Raw genomic sequence first — 15011 nt, 5'->3', positions numbered from 1 at the left:
TCTTGTTCTTCAATAAGTGGGTTCTTCCCTTTTCTCCTTTCGGCAAGAGGAGCCTGGAATAGCACCAGGAGGGTCCTGCCAAGCACAGGAATTGTGCCCCAGCCAGCACTGATTGGAGGGAAAGCCATGTAAAGCCCTGTTGGTTTCTGGAGCTCAGAGTTCAGAGCACAAATGCACCTATGAACATTTATTGTAAATGTTTTCACTGCTAGACTTATGTCACGTGCAGGGGAAATGCTCTGGTGGTAGTAAACGTGCTGATATACAATCCTATTTTTGCTAGAAATAATAGTTATATTTATTTTCATTATATTTCAGGTGGGGCGAGCACAAAAGAAGAAAATTAACATCTTTTTTGACCTATTCTCTCTTTCTACCTAATTTTTTAAATAACCATTTCAAGTTTGAGAAAGTAAGAAATAAAACTCTGGTGGTTTTATCTTCACACACTTCCTGGAATGAAAGACATCACTAAGGTGATATTTTCCCCACTGAAGAAGTTATCACAATCTTACTGTACCACAAGTCATCAAATCTTACCAGGAAATTAATAAGAGTCTGATCAGATCACAGCAGATGCTTTAGTTTGAATCTAGCCCATAGAAAAAGCATGACAGAAAGCAAAACATAAAGACACCCTTTTGGTCTGCATCAGGGAAAGAAGAAAATAATACCAAAAATGTTCTTTTATGAGCAATAAACACCCACAGCTCTTTGCTGACCTCTCTCAGCTTCCTGACTTTGTTTCTGCCTGATCTGATGGAAAAGGGAAAAACAGCATTTCCTTCCACTTATCCTCAGTGAGAGGCTGTCCCACCTGCTGTCCCACCTGCTGTCCCACCTGCTTTCCCACAAGGTTCTCTTAATTCATTCCAGTTAACCCCTTCATCAATGCCACAATCAATCAGCAATATCTGCAATTCCTTAATTGCTCATTACAAAGGAACCTCCACTTCAAAGCCAGTGCTCAGGGTGAGGTTACCAGAACAACCAGAACGAGCCAAGGCAGAGCTCCCCAGGCAAAAACACCTAAACAACATAAGCCAAGGAAGGTTTTTCAGGAAGTCAGCAAGACCTGGGCTGCAAACAGTCCCAGAGCTCTTCTGGCAGCCTCGAGAGTTCGAGGCCTGGCCTGCAGTGTCCCTACAAACCAGTGCATTCCCAGTCGGGAAGGGTCAAAGGGAGCCCCCTGTGACCCCCTCTGCTCAGACCCATCAGACCTCCCTCACTGCAGATGTTCCTGGGGACACTGTGCACCCCACAAACTGCCCTAACTGGGGCAGGACAGAGAGCCTCAAACTGAGCCCAAGACCTGTCATCTAAAAGAGCCTTAACAAGCGTCCATGCTTCCCTCTCCCCATTAAAGAGCAAACCCGAAGAACCTAAAAATGCCAAAACCCCGAACTGCACTGGGTGTGTCCCCCAGCACAGAGGTGTGAAACGCAGGCTGGTGTCATGGCAGGAGAGCACAGGGGGCTTTATTGCACATCCCTGCTGCCAGCACGGGACACCTCCCTCCATCCCACATCCCTACAGACAGCCCGGGACACCTCCCTCCATCCCACATCCCCACAGCCAGCACAGGACACCTCCATCCATCCCACATCCCTACTGCCAGCACGGGACACTTCCCTCTATCCCACATCCCTACAGCCAACACGGGACACTGCCCTCCATGCCACATCCCCACAGCCAGCATGGGACACCTTCATCCATCCCACGTCCCTACAGCCAGCCCGGGACACTGCCCTCTGTCCGGAGTTCCTGCCGCTGGGACACTTTTCTTTATTCCCCGTCCCTGCTGCCCGTCTTGGGACACTTCTCTTCCTCTCGTGTCCCTGCCCTCAGTACCAGCACCATTCCCTGTATCGCGTGTCCCTGCTCTCCGCACCATTCCTCACCATTCCCTGTATCCCTGCTCTCGGCCCGTTCCCTGTATCCCGTGTCCCTGCTCTCCGCACCATTCCTCACCATTCCCTGTATCCCTGCTCTCGGCCCGTTCCCCGTGTCCCGTGTCCCGGGGCGGGGCCGATCCCTGTATCCCTGCTCTCGGCCCGTTCCCTGTATCCCGTGTCCCTGCTCTCGGCCCGTTCCCTGTATCCCGTGTCCCGGCTCTCGGCCCGTTCCCTGTATCCCGTGTCCCGGCTCTCGGCCCGTTCCCTGTATCCCGCTCTCGGCCCGTTCCCTGTATCCCGTGTCCCGGCTCTCGGCCCGATCCCTGTATCCCGGCCCGAGGGGCTGCAGTAGCCGCCGGTGTCCGCCCGGTGTCGGCAGTAGCCGCCGGTGTCCGCCCGGTGTCGCCCGCTGGCAGCGCTGCCCCCGTATCCCGATGGACGCCGGTGTCCGCCCGGTGTCGCCCGCTGGCAGCGCAGCCCCCGTATCCCGATGGATCCGCCTGGATCCCGCTCGGATTGCCGCGGGATTCCAGCTGGATCCGCTCCGCTGTGTCCCCTCCCACGGCCCCTGAGCCTGTTCGGGGACACCAATAACGCCCCGAGGGCCGTTCCACCCGGGCCACACTTTAGCGCTGAATTCTCTGAAGTTTTCAGACTTTTCTCTGCAGGAGCAAAGCCTGGATTTGTAAAGGAAAGCAGTGCCCTTGTTGGGGCAGCAGTTCTGAAGGGCAGAAAGGGCAGGGACAGAGCTCTGGGGGAAGGACGCCAGTGCCAGATGTCTTCTTTACTCAAACGTCGGTCCAGATCAGCCTTCCTGGGCTGTGTTTGCCTTTTGCCAGAAGGAGTCAAACAGCAAGTCCTGCTCTTTTGTCATATGACAACTGCAATCTGCTTCTGGTGATGAAGGGCCAACCCTACTTTTTTAGAATATTTCCCTTCCAAACCAAACTACAACTACTAAACAGGATTTTCTCAAGCAACACCAAATAGTTTTTATTTTCAGTGACTCTTGTAGAATAGTCATGTTTTGCCTTGCCTTGACTGAGAATATTTGTGTACAAACACACTCATTATCCACTAGTCACTATTTGTTAATTCTTTCTATATTATAACCGTGCAGCAAAATTTTCCCAAGTAGTCACAGAAACAAACCAGTACAAGGCACCTTTCAGTGACCACCTAAAAGTTGAAATCACTTGTCACACAATCACAGTTTAACAGCTACACAAAAGTCAAAGACTGTTTGCAAGGGGATTCAGTTCAGTATTTGTAATCATAATTCAATCAGACTCCTCTGGACAGATTCCTGCAACTCTACTGGTCCACCAGCTCTGCCAAGCTCCGTGTGCAGCACGGTGGGAAAAGCAGGCTCTGCCTTTGGGACACAGAACCATCTGCAGGTCACAGGGATGAGCTCCAGCTGGTCAGCCCCAAGAAGGACAGGCAAACACCTAGGCCAGGTTCAGATCTGTTTGCAATATTTCATGGGGCTAAGGTTATGATAAAGGTTTATGGCAGATAAGGGACTGTGCACACAATCTGCCCCATAACAGCCCTGGACAGCAAGCACATCCTGCTAGGATGAGGAAGCAGCAGCAGGTGAATTTGTAGGTCAAATACAGGAGAGAGGGAAAACAAGTTCTTTCTCCCTCCTATCCAAAAAGTTATGCCATGTGCAACAGCAAATGTTCTGTAAGCAGAGCCTGCCCAGAGGGACACAGCTTCCCTGTTCCCCAGCTGCAGCTGAGCCACCTCAGCCTGCTCAGCTCTCAGATCTGCTGCCCTGAGGCACAAGGTCCCATCCTGCTCCCTTCTGCTCCTCTGTCCTCCCACAGACACCGTGTGCAGCTGCCAGGGCCTGGGGACACATCCCACTGACCCCACCCTGCCAGGCCTCCTCCTCCCCTAGGGAACCAGGGGCAGTTCACCAGTGCCTGCAGCTGCAAGAGCAAGGATTTCCTCACAAAACCACAGTCCTGGCAGACTGCCAAGCAGGAGTGACAACTCGCAGGCTTCACTCAGACCAGCAGGTCCTGCACCCCTTGCAGATCATCCCTGGAGCCTCAGCCTGCTCCAAGGGCAGCCAGGGGAAGTTCTTCACACACGTCTGTGCAGCTGCCTCTGGGATTTGCCTTGCCTTGGTGTAGAGATGAGGAGGGGCCTTCCTGGTTGGGGAATTACTGTCTGAACAGGAGGGAGGATGGATAAGATGGATCATATGAGTATGTAACACAGCTGGGGAGACTAAGAAGGTCTCCTCTGTATCATCCAGTTGGGTAAGTTTTCCACATGGACACTGCAACACCCCCAGTGTCATTGCTGACTACTCCAGCTCTGGTGTCTGATGAGTTCCCACACCAGGAGTATTTTGCCATGGGACAAGCACAGGTTCTTAACAGTACTGAGCTTGAGAATGACATGAGCTCTGCAGCTGCAGCCAGGTGAGGACCCAGAGCAGCAAAACCCACCACCATTGTGACCAGTGCAGCCCAGACAAGGCTCAGAAACACATGATGACCATGGCCAGTCCTGCTGCCTCCAGCACTCAGCCAGCACCTGCCAGCAGGAGCAGAAGGCAAGGCCAGCAGGGATCCACTGAGACAGTCAAGAGTGTAAAAGATCTGGCACCAAGGAACACTCCTGGAAAGCTGGCAGAGGGCTGGACACTGGGCAGTCAGAAGTGCCAGGCAGCATGCTGGCAAAAAGATCATTATCTCATTCTGCTGATTTGGCAGTGACACTTGTCACCTGACTGAGCAATCACACCTTGAGCAGCCTCAGATCTGTCTCTCAGGACGCGCCCAGATCTGGCAAAACTGCTCCTCAAGCCAGGCAGGGCAATCCTCTGGGGTGGGTACAAAGCATTAAATCCTTAGTGAGGAGCCATAAAAGAACACGGCCAGCCTCCTCTGCTTCCTTCAACAGAAGAGCTTTGAGTTAGCTAGAAAAATTAGGAGGTTCTCTTCAATCCTGGTGAACAATCTACATGATTACTTCCTTCCTATAAATAGGCAATTAAGCCTATTTAAGCCTTCTAATTAACCCTAATTAGAACTGGTTTTCTTGGATTTCATCACAACATCTGGATTTCTTTGCATGTCAGTGCAAATCCGTGGCCAGCAGACAAGGCAGTCTGTGGGCAGAGCTGAGTGACCCATCTGCTGTCACATGTGTTACTTCTGAGGGAAGTGGAAGCACCACAGCACTTTCCAGGAGAAGGATATCTGGCAGAACATTAAATAGTGACCAAACAGACCTATCCAAAGCTGATTGCCTTTGATGTAGACATATTTCAGGAGAAAATTTGTCATTTATAAACAACATGCTCTAATAAAGCCTGTTTTCAAGAGCAGAATTTAGGCTCATATACCCAGACTTCCCTTTTCATCTCAGGTGCATCATGTGTAGCCCACACATTTGCCTTTACACACCAAGTGTTCAAAGTGCAACTCCCTTCTGAAAGGTCCTCTGGCCACTGCATTCCCTTTCATGTGCCACAGCAACCACACACATACACACCTCCCCCAGCACCACAAGGGTTAGTGAACATGCACAAAACCATTCTAAATCATGCTTATTTTCTACTGTTTATGCATTTTAAAGATGAAAGTTTACTACTAGTCATAATTTTACAGCAACTTCCAGCCACAAGATATTTTTGCAAAATATCTATGGAGACATAATTAAGACACCCTCCCCTGCACCTATTTACAACTCTGCATGACATGTACAGTCATTGCAGTGAACAGAAAACCTGTAGCATAACCTGCACTGCACAGGTCACTGTGAGCCAGAGTGATGGGTAACACAGTTAACAGGAGGGAGTGTTAAAACAAGGTAGTCACATCACATCTGGAAGTTAAAATTACCGTGTAATTTTAAAATCTGTGGCATAGCCACAAAGAGTATTGATTGCATGCAGAAAACACTGGTGAGAAATAAAGCATAAGTTTTATTTTTATGAGATGCAAAACATAAGAACAACATACCTCACGTGGCTCCATATGGGATGGACAAAGACATTGAGTCAAGGGATTCAAGTTTCAGTGCCTTTCATCTGCCTCTGAGCAAATGTTTATCTTGGCCATGTGTAGTCCTTATGTCAGACCTGTAATTTAGCTGCCCAAATTACCCTTTTCCAGACCACAGCAATGAACCAACACTCAGCTGGTTTTCTTGTATAAGTAGGATTACATTATTTTAATTTCTACCCATCTCTGATGTTTTCAGCCACAATGTTCCAAGGCCTCTGGTTCCAGTCCTTTACAGCACAGGAAAGGACTTCTGAAACACACTCACATCTAGTTAATATTTTCTTTGACCCTGGAAAGGTCATCCCAAGAGAGTTGTGAAGTTCCCAAAGCTGGAGAAGGTTTCATTCCCATGGCAGAAGCTGCCTGGAGTAACATCCAAGGGATCAGCCTTGGAAGCATTTTCATGTAGAATTTTAACTTAAGAGCTGACACACTTCAAATGAGGCTAAACTGGACTCCATTTGGCAGAGAACAGAAAGTCCATGTGCACAACCAAGGTTCCACACTGTATGTGTTTATGTGGCACATTTGATTCTGATGCTTCTCAAAGGAGCCTGAACTGCATCACTATGAGCAGGGCCTATTCTACTTGTCACTGAAGTGACAGGAGCTGGGGATGCAGAACCTACCAAAAAAAATCACTGTGGCATGTCCCAAAACACAATAACACAGGCACTGCTCACAGGGTGCTCCTCTCACAGCCCAGCCTACAGCAGCCAGTATTAAACATGCAGTGCCTCAAAACTCCCTTATTTTGCTGGGAAAGGACAGGCCTTCCCACACCAACATTCATATTGCTGTTCCAAATTGGGTTCTTTCACCTGACCCACACACAGGATGGAGGTGTTGGATTTATTTAGTGTTTTTCCCGGACAGGGAGATGGGTGGTCCTCACAAAGCCAGTACTCCAGAGGCCAAATACAAAAACAGATGTGTACAGTTGTATTTGGACAAGATTAGCACAGTGAATCTCCATCACTCTTGGCAAAGCTGCTCTTGGCTCACCTCTCTGTCAGCTCGATTTAAAGGTGCAGCACATTCTAGATCCATTGTGCTTGTTCTGGGGGGGTGTCTTTATTTGAGGGTGGGCAGACTCAGGGCTGTGGGTTCCACATTACTGGTCAAAGTCCCTCTAAATCACAGGACTTCAGCTGGTTTAGCTAATGAGTAAAACTTGCACAAGCCAAATGCAGTTTTTAGTACCTAATCCAAGGTCTCTTTGTTCATACTATCTCTTTACTTGTTTTAAAACTATTCTGCAAGACCTTGCCATTTCCCACTTCTCTGGGTCTTAATAGTATTTATTGTTCTCTTTTCAATGATTCATTCTGCAAAATCTTTTCTTTAAAACATTCATCCTCATCCATATGAAGCCCTGTAATGAGCAAATTTTAGTCCAGAACTACTGTATATATTTTATTTTAAATCCCTGGATTTATGGCTGGCAAACCCCTTGAATGAACATTATATCATCTTTACTTATTGTTGGGACCCTGATACATCTATATTAATCCCAAAAAAGACGGGAGAGACTGAACTCCAGGGTAGCTAAACTGAGAGCACCAAGTTCTGAACTGAATATCCACCGGTTCTCAGAGACAGCACAAAACACTGAGCACCTTCAAAGCCCCAGGAAAGCGCCTCTGCATTCCCACCCGGGGTGAGAGAGCATTGTTAACGTGCTGCCTTGGGAAACTAAAGTCTTCCTGAGGCTTCCTTGCTCTCTGAACAAAGGCAGGACACCCACAAAGGAGATGCCTGCCTGAGTCATTGTGCAGCACCCAGAGTGTGCAGGAAGGGAAGGTTACTGAGCCTCTTTCTTCTCCTCACTGCACTGAACTAGAAATCTTCTCTGGGTCCCTTGTCAGATAAACTGTTCTGAATTCAGATCCAAACTTCTGCCCACCCACATGTGCTAATGCACATTCAGTAGCTGTTGGATTCTCTTAACCCTGAGAGACTTTCCAACGCTGCAAATGGAGAGAAAGATGCTGATTACATCCCTCCTCTGGCAGAGGAGATGAAAGAGGAATCAGCTTCTGACTGTCAGTCCACTGTGATTCTCCTGCCCTCCTCTGAGCACTGCACAACTACTTAATCATGCAGGAATAAGGCTCTTAGTGAAAAAAAACCATGTGATTTCACAATATTCATATATTCAGCTGCCCATTCCTCCACAGGCAGGACAGGCTGCAAAGAGTTTACATGGTCCATAGGCCTCTGGAACACATATATATATATATGTATATATGTGTATATATATATATATAAAAAATAAATAGAAATGTAGATATAAATATAGATATAGAAAGGTATAGATATAGATATAGATAGATATAAACAGTTTGAGTGGGGGTCATCCAGAGAAATGGGTTTCACAGCCCTGAGAGGAGATAGTGGGAAGTCAAAAAAAAGAATGCAAGGCATTTCTTCCGAGGCAAACGTAGTTTTAACTTGGTCAGCCCCAAGTTTGTTTTCCCTTCATCCCACCTTCCCAAACCAGGAGCTGTTCACCCAGTCCCCCACCACATTCCTTCTCCCTTACACCCCCACCTTTTCCAGAAAAGAGCCCAAGCCTCCCCACCCAAAAACTTGTCCCACCCACACCTCCCCACAATGAACAGTTCCAATCTAAATTAATAAAATCTGCCTTGTTTTTCTACAATTCTAATTCATGTCCCCTAACTCAGAGAGAGACACTCTCTACAGCTGATGATGTGGCAACAGAGCTACAGGGAAATCCAGCCCTCTCTGTCCCCAGGGAATCCCCCAGTGGCAGTGACAGCAGAATCTGCTGTGGAAGAAGAGCATGAATTTGACCTCAAAGATCAGATCTGTTCAGTGATAATCATCTTTAATGTTCAAATTGACTCATCTTGAACGACAGGACATGACCTAAGCCAATTTGTATACAAACATTATTATCGATTGTCTGCATTTGTCCTCAGACTCTAATGTCATGTTTCAATATTAAGGTATTTTGCTTAATCCCCTCTCTAGCTGCAGCTTCCCTGGGATTCTGATTTTTCTTATAAGTAATCCTGTTTTTCACATAAAATTGTAGTGGTCTGTGAAAAACTAGTAGATTATTTGCTCAAGTAATTGCTTATTTTTTAATAAAGTCTTCTAAAACATAGGTAATGATTGTGGGGTTATATATCTCTAAGGAATAAGTAAGATCAGATCACTAGAATTTTTCTTAACTTGGCAAAATACAAAAAAGATGCATTATTCATATATTATGTTGTCTTTTGTCTTGATATACCTTTTTTTCATTAGCAATTAATTCCACTCAATTGCAGGAAGATAATTTTTGTAAACTGATCACTTCAGTAAGAATTTCTGGGTGAATTAACTAGGCCTGGCATTCTGTGCATCATAAAGATGTACTTTTACCGCACCTTTTGTAAGCTTCTAAAGTCACATGAACCCACCCAAATAACAGCAGTGACTCTCTCAGTTCCTGGGTTTCCCTCTCTCTCGTGCCCATTTCATCCAGGCCCTCCGAGGGAAGCACCAAGTGGCTCCCAAATCCAAGGTCATGTAGAGCCTGCCTAAAAGCCACTTCAGGATAGATGGTCTCTGTAAATATGTCTCTTCACAGCAGCACTGATCCCTTTCCATAAGTAAAGGAGTGCTCTTTACTCTCCCTCACCTCGGAGCTCCTGCCCCACAGCTTATCTGCACTCATTTAAATGCAGCTGCAAACTGGTCTCTGCCAAGTGTAAGACCTGCACCCAGTCCCTCCTGAGGGGCAACTACAGAAAGAGCATGCACAGAAAACCCTAAGTGGGTGGGACATATTTTCATTTTGCTTTCAGTTCACATTGTCAGATACAAAATGATTTTGAAAGTAGCAGAAAATCAGTGCAATAACTGTTCTCAGCGTGGATTCAAACTCGCTGCCGGGAGCCCCCGGGGACACACCCTGAGGCTGCATTCAGCTCCAGCCAACCACCACCACAGGCAGGGGGCTAAATAATTCACATCCCTGGTGCTTTTTGCTGAATAAGTGATCATTCCACACTTTAAATTTATTGCTTTGATAACACACTCCAGTAGCTTCCCAGCCAACAATGTCTGGAAGATTTTGGGTAGAGGAACAATCCCCTGAACAGACAAATGTCCCCGAGGGAGCTGCACTGTCCCTGCTGCACCAGGACTCAGCTCCACGCAAGGAACGAGCATCAGTCAGGGCAGTGAGGGCCTTGGTGCTCCTCCAACCCCACACTGGAGGTTCCCACAGGACTCTGGCAGTGCTGTGTTGGAGGGAACACGATTCAGGATGGAACAGTTCCGGGCGTGGAGAGAAGCGTGCAGCGATTGGCAGGACTTTGTCGTGTGGACTTTGCTGTTATTAAGTGGTTAAGATGGCCCGTGGAATACTGCAAAAGAGTAGCAGAGTAGAAAACATTTCTTCCTGCTTTGCATGGAAGTTAGGAGTGCCAAAATCGTGGTCTTTTATTTTATGTTCCTGAAAGCAGCAGTAGGTGCTCTTCTGCTCAATCTTCATTTGAGTCAATATTGCCTCCTACCCCTGAAAAACAGAGTGCTCTGCTCTTTCCTCTTCCCCAGTCTAATCCTTCAGGACTCCTTAGTGCAGTTTTGCAGAGTCAGAGGAGAGGAAGCTGAGGAGGAATTAAGTTGCACAGTTGGAGAGGTGAGGATGGGCAGGTGAGGACACAGGGCTCTTCTTGGCAGTGGTCACCTTGGGCAGGGGATTACAGGGGCACAGCCAAAGCTGGCTCTCTGTGGCCAGCACCTCAGCTGGCTGCGGGTCATGCCCCCTTCCACACTGGCATGAACTCCCGAACCTCCTCTGCCTTCAGCATGGCAAGTGCAGGTAAGCAATAGTTTGCGGTTGTTTTCCTCTAGTTGAAACAGGGGCATTTCTGGAGCTGACTTAGGAGCTCAGCCCCATAATTTTGAAGGATAGTGCAGGAACATCGAGGGCTTTCTCACTCAAATCCAGCACTGCATCTCCATATGTGTATCCTCGCTGGGCTTTCAGGAGCAGGTAATATTTGCTGGATAATTTTGCGGCATAAGTGGATTTCATGATTTAACTAGGGCAATGGGAAATTTTAGTGGCAGGAGCAAGATTTGGGTTATATTTTCCACAAAACCTGTTAGTGCCCCAAGCATTGCTTGTCAGTTCCTCCCTTGCTGCATGAAACAGATTTCCTGTACCCAGAGGGCAACAGAGCAAGGTACTATTTGGTGGGTGAGTCTGGCAGTGGACTGCGTTAGTGTCCTGGGTAGTTACGTCTACTCATTTCCCAGTCCTTCTCAAATGCTGTGCTCTGCCTGTTCCTCAAACTTCACGTACTTTTAATGTTCTGCAGCTTATTGTCGGTTTGCAAAGCCATTCACGTAGCAGTGACTCAGAGTTGTGTCGCGGCCCCACGTTGGGCGCCAGTTGTGGCGGTGCGAGGAGGGGCCGGGACACGAGGAAGGATGCAGGCAGAGTTCTCTAGTCAGGGGAGTGAAGAGGGGCCGGGACACGAGGAAGGATGGAAGCAGAGTTCTCTGTTCAGGCGAGTGAAGAGGGGCCGGGACACGAGGAAGGATGCAGGCACAGTTCTCTGTTCAGGTGAGTGAAGAGGGGACGGGACACGAGGAAGGATGCAGGCACAGTTCTCTGTTCAGGTGAGTGAAGAGGGGCCGGGACACGAGGAAGGATGCAGGCACAGTTCTCTGTTCAGATGTGCCCACTCTCTTTTTATCCGCTCGGGAGCGGAACGGGCCAGAACATAGGGCGGAGCATGAGCCCAACAAGCAGAGGGTCAAACCAGCATAGGGACACCGGCAAAAGGGGGAGGAGTGGGGGAAACTCATGGCAAGCCTGGGCCTGTCCAGGCTGTGCACTGTGCAGTGTGAACACAATGAAACCACATAATAACAGCGAAGTCCACACGACAAAGTCCTGCCAATCGCTGCACGCTTCTCTCCACGCCCAGAACTGCTCCATCCGGAATCGTGTTCCCTCACACTGTGTTAATCCACATTCCTGCGGCTCAGGGCAATCCAGGAGCAGCAGCCACAGTCCCTCTGCTGCCAGTGGCTCTGCAAGCACAGTCAGCTCAACAAGTGAGGCATAGGCTAGGGCTTCCTATCTTTTTGTAGCATGCACCAACTCTCTTCATACCTTTCCTCTTCCTCAGGGACAGTCTTCCTGCATATTCACAGACAGTTTTTTTTTTATTTTGACTTGACCATCAAGCCGCAACATTGATTTTTGTATCAGTATTTTCCAAGCTGGACACACGTGTGTGTCAGCTGGCACTGGCTTTCACAGTGCCAAGATAACAGTAAATCCACCAAAGGCAGCAGTTGGAAGGTAATCCCAGCTATTTCTGGACAGTACTCATGGGAATGTCTGTGCCAATTTAATATGACATTTCAGAGCAGAGTGGAGACATGTCCTTCCATTTTAAAATGTGGTCGCTGGAAACTGGTTGGAAAACTGACATTGCACTACTCTCTGTATTCATTCTCCATTATTAATGTTTGTTGTATTTCCAAGAAAAGAAAGGCATTTTCATTGCCAGGAAAGCAAATACATATGGAACTTACAAATCTACGTGTTCTCTTTTAAACCTTGGGAGTTTAAACCCAATCTTCCTGGTGTTACAATGTGTTACAATTGCTCCATTGTTATTTATGTCAAAATCTGGTAATAGAGATCATATAGAACCATCACTTATGTATATATGAATAAATATTTTCAGTAGTGAGATTTAATAGCTATATAGTTTTGGTCTTGTCTCTCACTTAGTACTAAAATAAAAATGTATTATCTCCATTTTGGCCAAGATTGACATGCAATGAGTTTATTACATATAAAATACCAAACTCTAACATTGTATAAATTATTTCTTCAGAACCCAACAGGACTTACATTCCCTTGTGCACTAGCTGACCCTGATCTCTGTCCACACACACTAGCAGTCAAAGCTGCAATCCAGCACCAGTTCACCACTGGTGTTACTGGTGGAGATATTCCCTAAAAGCTGCCCCAATAGGTACTAGCCCAGCTTCAAACAGGAGCTGTACCTGGAGTTTAAACTATCTATAGGTAGCATGGATACAAGGAATAACCAACAGTCAATATGCTGATGAACACCCTCATTTAATTTTTGGAACTTTATTTGGGGAAATACAGTAGTTTTTCATGTGTCACTCTAAAACCCCTTACATTTACTTGGGTGGTATCAGCAATACAAATGCCCCAGAATAAGCAAGGCTAACCTTACTAATATACTGCAGAGTCTGAATAATTGTACCTTTTTAAAAAAAATGCTCTCAGACTCCTTTCCAGTGTCTCTCTCAGTATCCAGAAGCAGAAGCAGCACAGGCTGAGTCTTTTTCCTCTGTAATGATGGTTTGAGCAAAGGTGACTTTCAAAATAAAATAATGGGCTCCTGAATGGTTTTTTGACACAGGCAGGGAATACTGGGAAGTGGTTTAATATTAGCTTGGAAACCAGCTCTTCATACTGTGATTTTACTTAGTTTTGCTCCCTCTGCACGCTTGTGTTCCTAAACACAGGGAACCACCCGTGGAAAAGACAGGAGCTGTTGACTGAAGGCATCATTCCTGAGCTGTCCCAGCTGTGCATCTCAGCCACTGCCAGGACACAGTCTGGGGAGACACTAGGGGAGGGCACAGGGGGAGAAAGCAGAAGGGAGAGGGTTCCTGAGCACACACCTCACTCCTTCAACACTGGAACGTTTTCATTCTAGCCAGACAACCACCCCTGCACTGCCAAGACCAAAGGTGGTTTAGATGTACAAGAACCAAAATACTACTAGTGCTAGTGAAGATCATAGAATGAAGATCATTACTCTCCCTCACAGTCAAACTTAATCTGTTGGGAAGAGATCCAGGGAAGGCACTGCAATCAAATTCCTGCTGCAGCACAGAAATGCAGCAGTAAATGCCATATTTCTGGGGCCTTATGCTCCTGATCACATCAACACTGGATCATATCCTTCCTTCTGATGCTGGGTGATCTGAAAGGAAAAACACAGTCATATGGGACAACAGCTGTTTTATTTCCCCTAAGGCACTTGCTTACATTTTTGTGTAGCAGAACTGAAAAACCAACTGCTGAGTCATACAGGGAAAAAAATGTATTTATGTAGCTAAAAAGTCCAGAAATTAAATGATTTTTTGACAAATCATAACAACAAGGCTCAATTCTTAAACCTATTAGGGTAAACTGAATACTGCATTTACAGTATTTAACAGATGCTCCTTTTGGGACACCATTTTTTTTTTGTTAGACCTCTGAAACAAATAGGATCAAAGATAATTGGTTAGAATCTGCTCATGGGTGTACTTTAATCTTTAATGACAGCTAGATACTGGTAAGAACTTTAAACAACCTGAATAAAGGAGTCCCTAAAATACTAACCTATTCCAAATAATAAAGTACAAAACATGCACTGGAATTAAAAATAAATAAACAAATGAACAAAAACCAAAACCCAGCCAGTTTTCAAGCTGACAACCAAAAAAGTGAAAAAACCACCCAAGGAAAATCTAGTTGGCCTTTACTTTCTGCAGCCTCAGTTTGACAGTCAGTACATCTTCATTTATGCTTGGACCAAGTGTGGACCAGCAATAAAGCCATGTTCATTGTCCAGCTTGTGCTCTAAGTAATTAGAGCAGGAGTGGCAGGGACACAATTCAGTGCAGGGTTCAAGTCACTCCGTTGTTTCTATTGGGCTTTTGGTGAAAGTCAATTGTCATTTTAAGTACCAAGGAACAAAAACTGGCTTTTGGAATCACAAGTCACTCCCTCGGGCAGCCTGGGGCTCCCTCCCCCTTCACTTGTTTTCTTTTTTCTCCAGATATTTCATCACCATTCCCTCACCAGACAGCACCAGTTGTGCTGGCTGTCACTCACTCAGACCTGTGCTCAATTCAGAACTGCTCCTCTACCATTTTATCAACAATTTTGAGACTATCTTGCTTTGTCCAAGGGATGTACCAAGGCTGACTAGAAATCACTGCAGCTCCAGTGCTGCAGCAACTAATCTGAGTTCTTTTTGGCATCTTTTTACTGGTTTGTGCC

Source organism: Manacus vitellinus, unplaced genomic scaffold (assembly GCF_001715985.3).
Source record: "Manacus vitellinus isolate BGI_N305 unplaced genomic scaffold, ASM171598v3 scaffold_10_pilon, whole genome shotgun sequence".
Lineage (NCBI taxonomy): Eukaryota > Metazoa > Chordata > Aves > Passeriformes > Pipridae > Manacus > Manacus vitellinus.
The sequence above is the reverse complement of the archived record's forward strand: the minus strand, read 5'-3'. Positions refer to the sequence as shown.